The sequence below is a fragment of the Populus trichocarpa genome, chromosome 14 (assembly GCF_000002775.5).
Source record: "Populus trichocarpa isolate Nisqually-1 chromosome 14, P.trichocarpa_v4.1, whole genome shotgun sequence".
NCBI lineage: Eukaryota > Viridiplantae > Streptophyta > Magnoliopsida > Malpighiales > Salicaceae > Populus > Populus trichocarpa.
In genome coordinates, this window is record NC_037298.2 from 16,384,317 (window position 1) to 16,398,623 (window position 14,307).

A 14,307-nucleotide genomic window follows, 5' to 3' on the forward strand; every position below is an offset into this window, starting at 1 on the left:
ATGTTTACAATGTTGTTTGTCATCCTTGGCTGCTCTCGCTAGTTTATGCCTGTGTCTCTTGGAGTGTACCAGTGGCAGCCAATTCTCATGTAAGGTGTTCTGTTGGTTTGCTTCTGCTGTGTTGCTATATCTGCAATAGAGGAGCTTGGTGGAGCATGTTCTGGTGGCATTTGTCACCTCTGCTGAGTGAATATGGTTTGCTAGACTGGTCATGGCCTTCTACTGATACTGGCCTCTGAGCTGGTAAGTATGTATGTTGTTGGTTGGAAGCAGTGTTCTGCTGGCTAGCTGCTGGACTTATTCTAGTGTTGCCACCCACTCCAGCCGTTTTCTGTAAGGTACACTGCAGGTTGTGGTATGCTGTTATGGGCTCTCTTGGGTGTTGCTGCTAAATGCAGCATTGCTCTGGAGTTGGTTGCTGCTATATGCAGCTTGGTATGCTGTGCTTCTTGAAGCTGGCGGGAACTATGGTTTGCTAGGGTTGGACTTTCTTCTCTGGCCTGTTACTTATGGCTTACATGCGGGGCCCTGTTTGGGGTTGCCTTTGTTTGTTGGCGTATTGTTGTGCTGTCATGTTGGGGCTTTGTTTGCCTGGTTTGGGTGAGGCTCCCTCCCCATACTCTGTCGGTACTCTTCTGCCAAGGGTGCAGGTTTGGTGTGCTGGTAATGATATGCGGATGGGTTTGTTGGGGCTTTGTTTGCCTGGGTGAGGTTCTCTCCCCATGTCCAGACTGTATGCTCCATATTGGTTATTCTGCAGGTCTAATTCGATTGGCCTCTTTGTCTGCTAGTGATGATATGCGGATGGTTTCACATGGTTGCTTGGCATAGGGACCCATTTGGGTGGGGTACTCTCCCCAAATGTATTGCATGTTGCTGTGCTGAGCAGCCAGTTTGCTTTTCAGGATGGCCAGTTTGTTGATGAGGTTTGTCTTCACTGCTGTTATCCTCTCTTGATGGAAAGCATGTTGCTGGTTCATGTATGGTGGCAGTTACTGGTCGGTTTTACCTATAATTGCTGCAAATCTGTTGGGTTGGAAGGAGATCCATCTCTATGATGTTGCTGGTTTTTGGGTTCCTGGCAAATGTTTCTATGTCTGCTAGGTTGGTTTTTATGTATGTTTATTGCCATAAGGCTTTGATGCTTGTTCAAGGGAGCATGTTCCCTTTGTGTTCAAGGGAGTCTGTTCCCTTTGCTTTCTGCAAGCTTGTCTTGCTAAGGTTTGCTCCAGGGAATCTGTTCCCTTAGCCTGGCTATGTATGTTTTTATGTACTGCTGGTTTCCAGCTTGTTCCGCAAGCTTGTCTTGCTCTTTTTGATCTATACAATTCTTACATTTGATTAAAAAAAAGAAAAAAGAAAGAGCTCTCAAGCTGGAGTAGGTTGTGAGTTGGCCTCTTCCCTAGCTAAATTGTCTACTGCGTTGCAAGGAATTTTGTCTCCCGGTCACTGCTGGTTTTTGGTCCTCCTAGCAGATCATTAACTGCTAGTTTGTTCCTTGTTGTATGTTTATTGCCGCTCGGCTTTGATATTTGATCAAGGGAGCATGTTCCCTTTGTTGTTAATGTAAGCTTGTCTTGCTATGGTTTGTTCAAGGGAGTCTGTCCCTTTGCCTGGATATGTAAGTCCCTATGTATTGCTGGTTTCCAACTTGTACCGCAAGCTTGTCTTGCTATTTTGGATCTATACAATTCTTACATTTGATAAAAAAAAAAAGCTCTTAAGCAAGAAAAAGATCTTAGTTGTAGCTGCAGCTAGAGAGAGAATCTAGAGAGAGATGCTCTCCTTCAATTTGAAGTTTTCTCCTCCCGATGGTGCTCTACAGCTCCTGTGTACCCGATTGAAGCCTCTTTCTTCCTTGGCCACTTACGTGGCCGTCTATGGCAAGCAATCAGTGTCTCTCCTCTCTTCGATTCAAAAGAAATGAAAATCTAAGGAGTCTTTGTGCCATCTAGCTTTGTTTTTGGCATCTAAAGCCCTCTTTGTCTCCAATCCCCGTATCCTCAAGCAGAATTCAAATAATCGATCTAGGGTTGTGCGATCTCCCCATCCTAAAAAGTGTGTTATGGTGGTAGCTTGTCCAGATGTCGGCTGTTTGGTTGACGATCCTTCCACCCTTGAAGACGCCTTTAGTGGTAGTTCGTCCATGACCCTTGCTTTTGCCATGGTTTCTGCCGCTGCTTGCATCTCTAGGATCTTTTGTCCACCTGGTTTTAGTGCTTTGTTTATCTCTGCCAACTCAGGTACACTCTCTGTATCCAATGTTGGGCTTTTGAGACTCTGGTTTTCCCGATCTAGGAGTGGTAGGTGTTGTTCTACCCCTCACTCTTGTTCGTTGGTGTTGCTTGTTTGAGGGGCTAGTGCCCTAGCGTATCATGAGGTGGTTTTCCTCATGATTGATATGTTGTTCCTCTGGTTTTGAGGCCAGTATCCTGTGAAGCTAGTCTTCTCTGTTTATTTTGTTAATATGTTCCTCTTTTTAGCTATGTGCTGTTGCAATCTTGGATATGTTGGGTTTGTGTAGCTATCTGGTGTTGGTGGCTACTTTTTTCTGCAGTGTTTGTTTGCTCCTTCACTACATAGCTTAGTCCTGGATAATTTTGGTTTGTTGGAGGATGCCTCATCGTTCTGGATGTTTGTTGTTGGGATTCTTTTTTGAGGCTTGCTATGATTGTGCTGGCCTTGTTGTCATGGGTCTGATTGCTGTCTCCTGATACATGTCCCTGCTTGATATGTGATTAGTAGCTGCTATTGATCCTTTCCACTTGCTAGAGCTGTTTGTGCCTTCCTTCTCTGATCTGTTGCTTCTGGCATATGCTAGTTTGGCTTAGGTGCTGTTGAAGGCTCTCTCTCAGGGTCCCCTTGGATGGGGTCTTGTTTGTTGGTCACTCCTGATGGGTGGAAGAGGTTACTGGTGTTTTATTGTTGCTCCCTTGTCGTCCCTGCCACTAAGGGGACTCTCATCCCTTGCATGTACCTATGGGAGTGCAGGTTGCGGCTTCTAGGAATGGTCTTTGGCTTCATTGGTTACTTCATCCTTCGCTAGAGTGGACTTGCTTAGCTTGTTCTTCATTGTGTTCTAGTGAAGGTTATTTCTGGGTCTGTGCTATCTCTGCTTCTGTGGAGTTGGTTTGTTTGCTGGAGTCGCGTGCTATTAGCTATATACTCTAGTGATCTTGTGCTGGCTTACTCTGTTGCTCTCAGTAGTTGGTGTCGGTTTGTAATTGCAATGATGATTGTCTTCTGAAGTTAAGGGATATGCTTAGTGAGTCTGCTGTCTTTCGATGGTGTGAGTTCTATGTTGGGGTGTTGGCAAACCTTTATTTGGTTTCTTCATCCTGCTGGTCCTACTGATTGATTTTGGTGGAGTCTCTTTGCCTGCCATCTCTGTATAGATTTCTGGTTGATGACCATCTGGTCGGTTCTGCTCCCATTGTGAGTTGCTGGTTGCTATGACTACTTTGTTTGAGAGCAGTTGTGGGCATGCTGCTGTTTTGTTGGGACTTTGTCTGTCTGGGTGAGGCTCTCTCCCCATGTTCAGACTGTATGCTGCAGGTCTGATTCGGCTGGCTTCTCTAGATAGCTGCTCTGGACCCCAACAGTTTGGGTGAGGCTCTCTCCCCACATGTTTGGACTGCTGGTTCTCTGTCATTACTCTGCTGCCAATGGTGCAGGTTTGCTCTGCTGGTGATGATATGTGGATGGTTTCACATGACTGCTTGGTATAGGGATCCATTTGGGTGAGGTTCTCTCCCTAAATATCCGGTCCCCTTGCATGTTTGTTGTGCTGAGCAGCTGGTTTGCTTTAAGGATAGTCGGCTTGTTAATGAGGCAGATGCTCCTTTGTCTGCTAGGTTGTAGCAGCCATTCGCTTGCTACCTTACTGTTTTGCAGGTGTGACTTGGGTGCTGGTGTGATTCCTGGTCCCCTGCTTGGGTATTTGAATTGATGACATATTCCTGCGCCTCTTACTGAAATGGTTTTGGTTTGCTGGTCTTCCTTATGGGTGAAGACTGCTCCAGAATGCTGTTGGTGAGTATTCGCTAATGTGTGGAGTCCTGCTGCAATGGATGCTTATTGCGGGGCCTGTTTAGGTGAGGCTCTCTCCCCAAATGTTCCCCCCTGTTATCATATTGCTGCTTTGATTGGGGCTTTGCCTGTCTGGGTGAGGTTCTCTCCCCATGACCAGCCTATACGCCTTTTTGTTCCATATTGGTTCTTCTGCAACACCTGAGATGTTGCCTTTGCCCAGTTAGGACGTTGCGATCTTGGTTCTTCCCTATTGGGTTTGCTTGTTGGTATGCTGGAATGGATTGTGTATTCTGGCACCTTTATACTGGTTTGTGCTGCTCTTGTGACTTGTGCCCTCTGGGCTTGCAGAAGCTGATGCTATGGGTAGACTGTCAAGGTTGCCTATGTTTGTTGCTGTCTGTTGCTTTGTTAGGGCTTCGTCTATTTGGGTGAGGTTCTCTCCAGACTGTTTAGTCTGCTGGAGCTGATGTGTGGCTGGTTCATTACTCTTGATTGGTAAAGGGATTTAGTTGGGTGAGGCTATCTCCCCAAATGCTTGGTTCCCTTGTCTGCTGTTGTTATGGAGCAGCTGGTTTGTATTTGTAGATCGTTGGTTTGTTGCAAGTTTTGTTGGTGCAGTCATGCGTGATTACTGCTGGGTTTATGCCTGCACTGCAATCCATATTTTTTGATTTGTGGATAGCCGGTTTGTTGATGAGATGGTTTTGTCAGCTGCTGCTATCCTTCTCTTCCTGGCAAGAATGCTGCTGGTTCATGCGTGGTTGCAGTTACTGGTTGGATATGCCTGTCATTGCTACCAATCTTCTGGGTTGGAAGGATATCCATCTCTCTGCTGCCGTCGGTTCTTGAATTTCCAGGCAGATGCTTCTTTGTCTGCTAGGTCTGATTCAGCTGGCCTCTATTTGGGTGAGGTTCTCTCTCCAAGGCATGTTGCTGGTTCCTGTGTGGTGGAAGCTACAAGTAGGCTTATGTTGGAGGTTCTACCTATTATCGCTGCAGATCTGCTAGGTTGGAAGGAGATCCACCTTTCTAATACTGCTGGTTTTTTTAGGCTTCTAGGCAGATGCTTCTTTGCCTGATAGGATGGTTCTAATGTATCATTATTGCTATATGGCTTTGATGCTTGTTCAAGGGAGCCTGTTCCCTTTGATTTTAGGTTGTACAAGGGAGGTTATTCCCTTTACTTTCTGTTCCGCAAGCTTGTCTTGCTATGGCTTGTTCAAGGGAGTCTGTTCCCTTTGCCTGGATATGTATGTCTATTTGTACTGCTGGTTTCCAGCTTGTTTCGCAAGCTTGTCTTGCTATTTTTGATCTATACAATTCTTACATTTGATAAAAAAAAAAAAAAGAACTCTCAAGCGAATCAAGAAAGAGCTCTCAGTCAGCCAGATAGAGAGAGAATTTAGAGAGATGCTCTCCTTCCCCTAAAGTTTCTCCTCTTGATTATTCTGCTGGTGAGCTCTGTGAGCCCTTTCTTCGCGCTTCCTATGGTCATTCCAAAATCGGCGCCTCTGTTCAAGCAAACAGCGAGCGTGCGATGGGTCTCTCTCAAAACCCTAACGGGTATATGGCTTGAAGTTTTCGATGATGGGGATTTTGCTGGCAAATCTATGGCTCCTCCCTCCGACGAGTTAGATGGCCCCACACGCTTGTCGGGGTTGCTCTATCCTGTTGAAGATTGTCTTGGAGTTAGCGTACATCATGTCTCCCTCACAACCCTAATGGGTGTTTGGGCTACTGATTCTGATGCTAGGGATTTTGCTGATGAATTGTGGCTCCTTTCTTTTATGCAGACGAATTAGATGGAGGTTTGAATTCTTTCCCTCCACCCTTTTTTGACAAGGATCTGCTTTTTGTTTAGCCTGATGGGGTCTCTAGCTCCTCTTCTATTCATATTCAAGCTACTCTTACCATCATCGTTGGCGTTGATTTCTCCGTTGACATTGTTGGTGCTAGGTTTTTTGATGATTTTGGTACCTGGGTTATTGCTCTACAACTTCTCATCAGAGCTTCTGGCCATGGTAGGGTTTCTCTTACCTTCCCATCACTGTAATGCTATCTCTCTGGTGTATCAGAGGGCCCGCTTGCCTTCTAGCATAGCATGGGGTCGTGCACCTCATGTCTTGGTGTTATAGTTTGCTGTTTTATCGACTTTACATCCTGTTATGTATATGTCCTGCTCCTCCTCTTGGCTATGTTGTTGTTGGGCTGCTGTTTGGGTAGTCTTTATTACTGGATGGCCGGGTGGAATCTATTTGTTCTGCTGATTTGGATGTCGTAGATGCTCCATCTATTGGATAGCTACGTTGAGCTTGTATGCAGCTTAACTGCAGATGCAGTTGCATGTTTGCTGGAGTTGATGCTAGCTTTCCTTCTTAGCTTGTGTTATGCAGGTTAGTTTGCTTGTTGCTGCTATATGTAGCCTGATATGCTGTACTTTTTTAAGCTGGCTGGATTTATGGTTTGCTAGAGTTGCTGTGTTTTCTTCTCTAGCTTGTTGCTTCTGGCTTAATGCCAAGATTGGTTTATGTTCTATTGGGGTTCTCTTATCAAGGTTGCCTTTGGGTTTCTGTCTATCCTTCATTCCTGCTATGTTGAAGTGGTTGGTGATGTATTGCGGCTACTTCTTGGTTTGTGATTGATGTCCCTACTACTCAGGGGTCTCTCCTCCTCTGCATGTTTCCCCTGCTATTGGGTGTGCAGGTTGCCGCTGCCGTCAGCATGCTACTTTCCTATATTGCAAGAGTGACCTGGTTGATGATCTCCTCGATTGGGTAGGGGCTGCTTGATCTCAGTACTTCCCTGCATTCTGTGTGGGAGGTTTGCTGCTGCGTGGTCCCTAGTTCCCTTATTGGGTCTCTATTTTGTTGGCTCATTCATGTTGCTTATTGCTGGAATGGTCTTGGTTTGATTGTCTTCATTGTGGATGGAGGCTGTTTATCTCGGTGCCTTTTCCTTGCATGAGTGTTGGTTGGGTCTCTTCCTGTTGTATATACCATCCTGGGTGTTGCTGCTTTGATGCATTTTATATGCTATCTTGCTGTTTGTTTGGTGTTGATGGCTTGTATACTTGCAGATATGTTGTTGCAGGTGTCTGCTGGTTGCTGGTTGGGTAGTTTGTGGAGTAGGCTGCTGCACTAGTGTTGGTGCTCCCTCTCTTCCGTGCTTGTACAGGTTCAGGTCGCTGCCTACAATGCTAGCTGTTGTCTGGGCTATGCTTTTGATTTTACGCATGTTTGCTAAATTTATTTAGCTTGCTAGACTGTTATTTTTGTTTCAGGGAGCCTGTTCCCTTCTGTTCAAGGGAGTCTGTTCCCTTTCACTAGTTTGTATATGCCTGTACATATGACTTGCTGGTCTCCAACTATGTTTTTTGATCTATAAAACTTTCTTACATTTGATCAAAAAAAAAAGAGCTCTCAAGCCCCTCTGCCTTAGGGCTGTGGAGTGATCTGTTCACCAGCATTGTAGCTTCGATTTTTGGTTTGCACTCTTGGGTTTTTCTGATGATGCATGGGGACGGGGTAGGACATTTCCTGCTCCTTCTTCTCTTTATGTCACTATATGATGATATGTTAGAGGGCTTCAAAGCCCTCTACCCCAACATGACGCTTTTCACCTCATGTAGTTTGGGTTTTGTGGTCCTTGTGGCCAGTTGCTAATATTGTCTATGCCTTTTGCTCATGGATGGTAAAAAGTCCCTTTTGTATGCTGGAGCTATCGTGCTCGGCTGGTTGTTGGTCTTTTGGTTGTTGTTGCTGTCATCTTTATGTGCTAGTTTAGCTTGCTGCTGCAATTCTTTTCACTTTGTTCTGTCTCTAATTCCCCTTCTATTGACTAGGTTGCTGGAGTGGATGGTTTTCTGAGGTTGTTGTGTCTATGCTCTAATAGCATAGAGTCCAGCCTTCTTATATTGGATCCTCGTGTCCAGTTTCTGGTTTTGTTCTTAGTCTGCCTGCTGCTGTTTGTGACTACATTGATGTTTATCTTTTGGAGATAAGGGATATGCTTAGTGGGTCTGTTGTCTTTCGGTGGTGTGAACCTTATGTTAGGATGTTGGTAAGCCACTAGTTTCTTCATCTTGTTGTTCCTGCTGATTGATTTTTGCAGGGTCTGCTTTGCCTGTCGTCTCTGTATAGACTGCTTATTGATGGCCATTTGGTCGGTTCTGTTCACATCATGAGTTGTTGGTTTTGGCTGTTGTAGGTGCGAATTTGGAAATTTATGGAGTCTTGCCTGGTGAAGGATTCCTTTGCCTGTTGTGGGGACCTGTTTAGGTGAGGCTCTCTCCCTAAATGCTTCCCCCCCCTCCTGGTTATGCCATGCGCTTTGCAGCTGGATTGTTAGTTTGATTGTTGCTGCTATATGCAGCCTGATGTTCCCTCTGATTGCACGGATGGTTGGAGGACTTTCGAGTGCTGCTTCACGCAACATGGTTTGTTGGACTCTGTCTTTGGTATGCTGTGGACTGTCTGCTAAAGGTCCTCTTGGGTTTTCCTTAGCCTGGTTCACACTTCATTTCCTTTGCAAGATGCTACTACTACTGACTGCTGGGTGTTGGCTATGGCTTGTTTGTGCTGACTGTCTCTGTGTTGGGAAGTCCTGGCTGGTATGCCTAGGCCTCTCCTTGTTGCCTGAAGCTTTTCTTCCTTGCTGGATGCTCTTCATGTTCAGGGTGTGCAGGCCAGTCTGATATGTCTGACTGCCTCGTCTGAATTGGTTGGTCCCATCTTCATGCAAGTTGCTGTAAGGGTATCTGGTTCTAGCCTTGCTATGCTTCCCAACTGCTTGTTTCTGGCTGTTATGGGTTGTCACTGTCATTGCTGCTCACTTTGTTTGTTTTCAATGCCTCCTTTCCTGTTTGGGAGGCATGCTGCTACTGAATGCTTTCTGGGGTTAATTCTGTAACTTTTGCTCTACCTGGCTGCTTTACTTGTATGCTACTGGGTTTGAAGGAGCTCCATGTGCTCCCATTAGTGTTGTTCTACTAAGCTTGTGTGCTTTTGCTGCTGGCTCTGTTGCTCATGCTAGGTTGCTATATGGTCATGATCTTTTTGGATAGTTGTTCAATGTTGTAGGCAATGCTTTGTCTTGTGATGCTGGTTGGGTCAACTGCCTGATTGGTTTGCTGCCGATTGCATTGTTAGATGATGGGGTTTAATTAATGGGTTTTTGGCGCCTGCTTGCAGATTTTGTTGCTTGCTGGTTTTGATATCTTTGTTTAGGGAGCATATTCCCTATTGGGTTGTATTTATTTGATCAAGGGAACATGTTCCCTTTGCTTGCTTATATGTGCATGCTTGTATATCTGACTTGCTGGTTTCCAACTTTGTATCACTTTTGATCTATACAATTTCTTACATTTGATCAATAAAAAAAGAAGAAGAAAGAGCTCTCAAGCTTGTTGTGTTGCCTCTGGTTTCTCATTGTTGCTCAGGTGTTTTGGCTCTTGGCTTCTTGCTGTTCAGCCATGCTACTGGATTTGTTACTGCTTGCATGCATGTTATGCTGGCAAGCCTGTCGACTGCTTGCTGGGTTGCTCTCTCACTGTCAGCTGCTTGCAGAGTTTTGTGTTTTGTCCTGCTGGTTTTGCAAGTTCTCTAGCTGCTTGCTCATTGGATTGCTGGAGTCATGGGTCAATGTTCTTTAGCTGAATTGAAGCTTCTGGCTGTTATTGGCGCTTATGTGCTGGTTAATGTTCTTTAGCTGAATTGAAGCTTCTGGCTGTTATTGGCGCTTATGTGCTGGTTTATGCTACTTGGTGGCTATGTTTTCTTTGTAGTTTTTGTTGTTCCTTTAAGCTCGCTGGTTGTGCTAATTTGATAGTTTGCTTGTTTAAAGGAGTTTGTTCCCTTTGTCCGTTGTATGTACATGCCTGTATATTCTGACTCGCTGGTTTCCAGCTGTGTTTCACTTTTGATCTATACAAATTCTTACATTTGATCAAAAAAGGAAAGAGCTCTCAGGCTGAGGGCTTACATTTATTTTGGCTAGGAGTGAGCATTTTTGATTGGCTGGTTTCTCTCTTGGTTATTGTGGATTATTGTGGTCTTTATTCGCTATAGGTGGTTGCTTTTGGATGTTTTAGCTGTTCATCTAGCTGGTTCCTGTTAATCTATCGTGTTAGGGTGTGGGTGTTCTATTTGGTTTGTTGTCATGGTTACTGCTGCAACTGCTTCCTTCCTGTTATCCTCAACGGTTTGCTGACTTAATGCTCGGTAAAGATGCATGGCCTTGCATGGCTAGCCTTTTGTTAGGAGCATGTTCCCTTTTCTGTTTATATCTGTTTTCCCTTGTTCTGGGATTTTGTTCCTCTTATGTTCTGTACATGTATTTGAACTTGCTGGTTCTACAGCACGGTTACTTTTGATCTTAATATATACTTACATTCTGATAAAAAAAAAAAAAACAAGAGCTCTCAGTTTGTGCTTTCCTCAGCAGATAAGCACAATGGAGAGGATGTTTCCTCCTATGAGACTTCGGATTTTCGAGAATGTTGCTTAGATCTTGGTCTTCATGATGTAAATTATACTGGTTGTTATTTTAACTGGACTAACAATTTTGTTTGGAGCAAGCTTGATCGGGTTCTGATCAACCCCTCATGGTCTTCATTGCAGCGTCTGACTTATGTTCACTTTGGCACACCAGCTGCTTTTACATATCACTCTCATGCAGAAGTCCATCTAGACCAGTATGTGCAGGGTAGACATAATTTTAAATTCTTCAACATATGGACTTCATACGATTAGTTCTAGGAGGTGGTCTCCAGTAATTGATCCTCTCCTGTTTATGGCACTCCTATGTATATCCTTTGTCGCAGGCTAAAGCTTCTGAAAAGGCACTTGAAGGAGCTCAACCATCTCTACTTTAGCCATATTTCAGAGCGAGTCTCACGTCTTCAATCTAAGTTAGAGGTTAATCAATCTGTTTTGCAGCAAAACAGGGATAACCAGCTCTTGTTTGAGCAGGACCGACTCCTTTGCTTAAAATTGACAAATTTGAAGTTTGCAGAAAAGCAATTTTTTAGTCAAAAGATCAAATGCAAGTTCCTTAAGGATAGTGACAAAGGCTTCAGGTTCTTTCATGCTCTCATGAGTCAGAATCATCGGAGGAATTTTATTCCAGCCATTATGTGTAGTCATGGTTGTCTTAACACCTCCTTGAAGAAAGTGGGGGCTGAATTTGTGAATTATTACTAATAGCTGCTTGGCATATCCAAAACCACAATTCCCCTTGACAGTGCAGTCACCCGCTGTGGTCCTTGCCTTTCTTCAAGTTCTCATGACCTCCTACTTTCTCTGGTATCACATGAGGACATTCGGAAGGCAGTCTTCAGTATTTGGAATGACAAAGCTCCCGGCCCTGATGGTTACTCTTCCTTCTTCTTCAGGCACGCCTGGAATGTTATTGGGGGGGGATTTTTGTGCTGCAGTCCAGAATTTCTTCCATTCTAGAAGGCTCCTTAAGCAGATTAACCATTCCATTATTGCTTTGGCCCCAAATCAGCTAATGTTTCTTCTACATCTGATTTCAGGCTAATCTCATGTCGTAATGTGATCTATAAGGTGATTGCAAAGATTTTGGTTGGTCGGCTCACTAAGGTTTTAACGGACATTGTTAGTCCCATGCAGAATGCTTTCTTGGGAGGTAAGCTTATGAGTGACAATATTAATCCTTTCCAGGAACTCCTTAGGCAGTATGGCAGAAAGCGTTCGTCTCCCCGCAGTCTGCTGAAAGTGGATTTTAAAAAGGCCTTTGACTCTGTCCAGTGGGAGTTCTTGGAAAATCTTCTTCGATATCTTGGCTTTCCAGATAGATTTGTTTTTCTTGTTATGCAATGTGTCTCCACAACCTTTTTCTCTGTTGCAGTGAATGGTGACCTCCATGGGTTTTTCCAAGGGAAAGGTGGTGTTAGACAAAATGACCCTTTATCCCCTTATCTCTTTATTTGCTGCATGGAATATTTCTCCATGATGCTCAAACTGGCCTCCCAACAGGTGGGATTTCATATTCATCCAAAGTGTGGGGTTCAGGGCATCAGTCACCTTGCTTTTGCGGATGATGTTTTACTTCTCCCCCGTGGTGACTCCTCTTCAGTTCATTACATCCTTCAACAGCTCACACTCTTCAGCCAAACTTCAGGTTTGGATATAAATCCGCAAAAATCATCCTTCTTTGGGGGAGCTATTAATGCTCAAAAGCAATCCATTCTTTCAGCTTCTGGCTTTAGAGAATGGAGTTTTCCTTTCACCTACCTTGGGGCCCCCCTGAGTCCTCATAGGCTGCTAGCTAGCCAGTTCTCATCGCTTCTACAAGATTTGGAGTTGTCTGTCTAAGGATGGATTGGCAAACATCTCACATATGCTGGGAGACTGGAGCTTCTTCGGTCTGTTCTTTTTGGAAAGGTTCATTTCTAGTTGAATATTTTCCCCATACCGGCAACTGTGATCATAAATATCATTAGTATCTGCAGAAACTTCTTATGGACTGGTGATGTTAGGAGAAGTACTTCTTCTTTGGTTGCCTAGAAATCTATTTACATGCCTAAGACAGAAGGAGGTCTTGGCCTCTTTGATCTCAAAGCCCATAACAAAAGCTTCCTTGCCAAGCAGCTCTGGAACATTCATCTCAAAACAGATCATGTCTGGATTTGTTGGGTGCACCATTTCTACTTGAGCAGTGGCACCATTTGGACTGTCCCTGCCCACCACTCTTCCTCCCCAATATGGAAGTCTATTATATCTGTTAAGGACCTTATCTCTCAGCACTATGGGAACTCAAGGACAGAATAATGAAGGTCCTTTTCTAGCTAATGCCTATAACTTCTTTCGATCGGTAGGTTAACCAATCTCATGGGACAGAATAGTTTGGGAACAGTGGTTTTTGCCTAAATACAGCTTCATTCTATGGTTAACTGTCTTGGGAAAGCTTCGAACCCGTGACAGATTGAGGTTCATTCCTTTTGATCCCACCTGTGTGTTCTGTAGACAGGAGGAGTCCCATAGTCATCTGTTCTTTATGTGTGACTGGACATGTCGTATGTGGGTTAAGATAAAATCCTAGCTGCGGATTAGCAGAAGCATGATGACTTTGAATAGTGCTCTTCGAGGGTTGCATCTTAAGAAGAAAAGCCTTGAGGCTCGGATGAGAAGAGTTCCTTGAGCATCACGGTGTATGTCATCTGGGAGGAAAGAAACAAGCGGGTCTTTGAGGGGAAAACCAGGGAAGTTGATGCAGTCTTCAGGAGGTTCCAAATCCTGTTTTATATAATTTTTCATTTTCACGAGAAGGATCATTCCCTTCTGCATGTAGGCTGATGAGTGTTGTAATGGTCATGGGAGCTCTTTGCTTACTGATCTGCTTGGACGTTCAGGTTTTGGTTGCTGGTGCTGGTGGTTAGTGGATTCAAGTATGTGCTGCTGCCATTCATATTTTGCATAGATAAGGATGGTTTGTTTGTGATGGTAGCTGGTTTCTCTTCTGCTTGGTTATCCTCGGCACCTATAGTCTTTGGGTTCCCAAGATAACCAATGTTTTGCTCTTTTTGGGTTGTATTTATTTTCTTGTGCTTACTGGGAGTCTGTTCCCGTAAGCTTTGCTTTGTACATGTGTATATATGGCTTGCTGGTTCCCCAACTCGTCTAATTTTGATCTATAAAATTTCTTACATTTGATAAAAAAAAAAAAAAAGAGCTCTCAGTCAAAACACAAAGGGGGTCTGGCGGTCCTTAACATCAAAACCAGAAATGACAGCTTCTTTGCCAAGCAGCTATGGAACATTCATTTGAAATCGGACTCTCTTTGGATTTGATGGGTAGATCAATACTACATTCCTCATACCTCTATCTGGTTCTCTGATGCTAAGAAGACAGCTTCTCCACTTTGGAAGTCAATCTTCTCTCTCCGTAACAAAATGATTGAGCAATGTGGAGGGATTCCTGCAGTGAAAAAAATGCTCTCAAGCTGGCACTCTGGATCGAGGTCTTTTACAGCCAATGCATATGATTTCTTTAGATATAAAGTTGATCATGTCCAGTGGGCTAGTGTGGTTTGGGAACAGCGGTCTCTTCTAAGGAACAGCTTCTCCTTATGGCTGGCGATGTTAGGCAAGTTGAGAACAAGGGACAGACTCCAGTTTATCTCCTCTGATCCTCTATGCCCTCTTTGTCAGAATACAAGTGAATCCCATGCGCATCTCTTCTTCAGTTATGCTTGGTCGTCTTCTCTTTGGGGTAAAGCTAGATACTAGCTCAAGATTCATAGTAGTATGCCTAC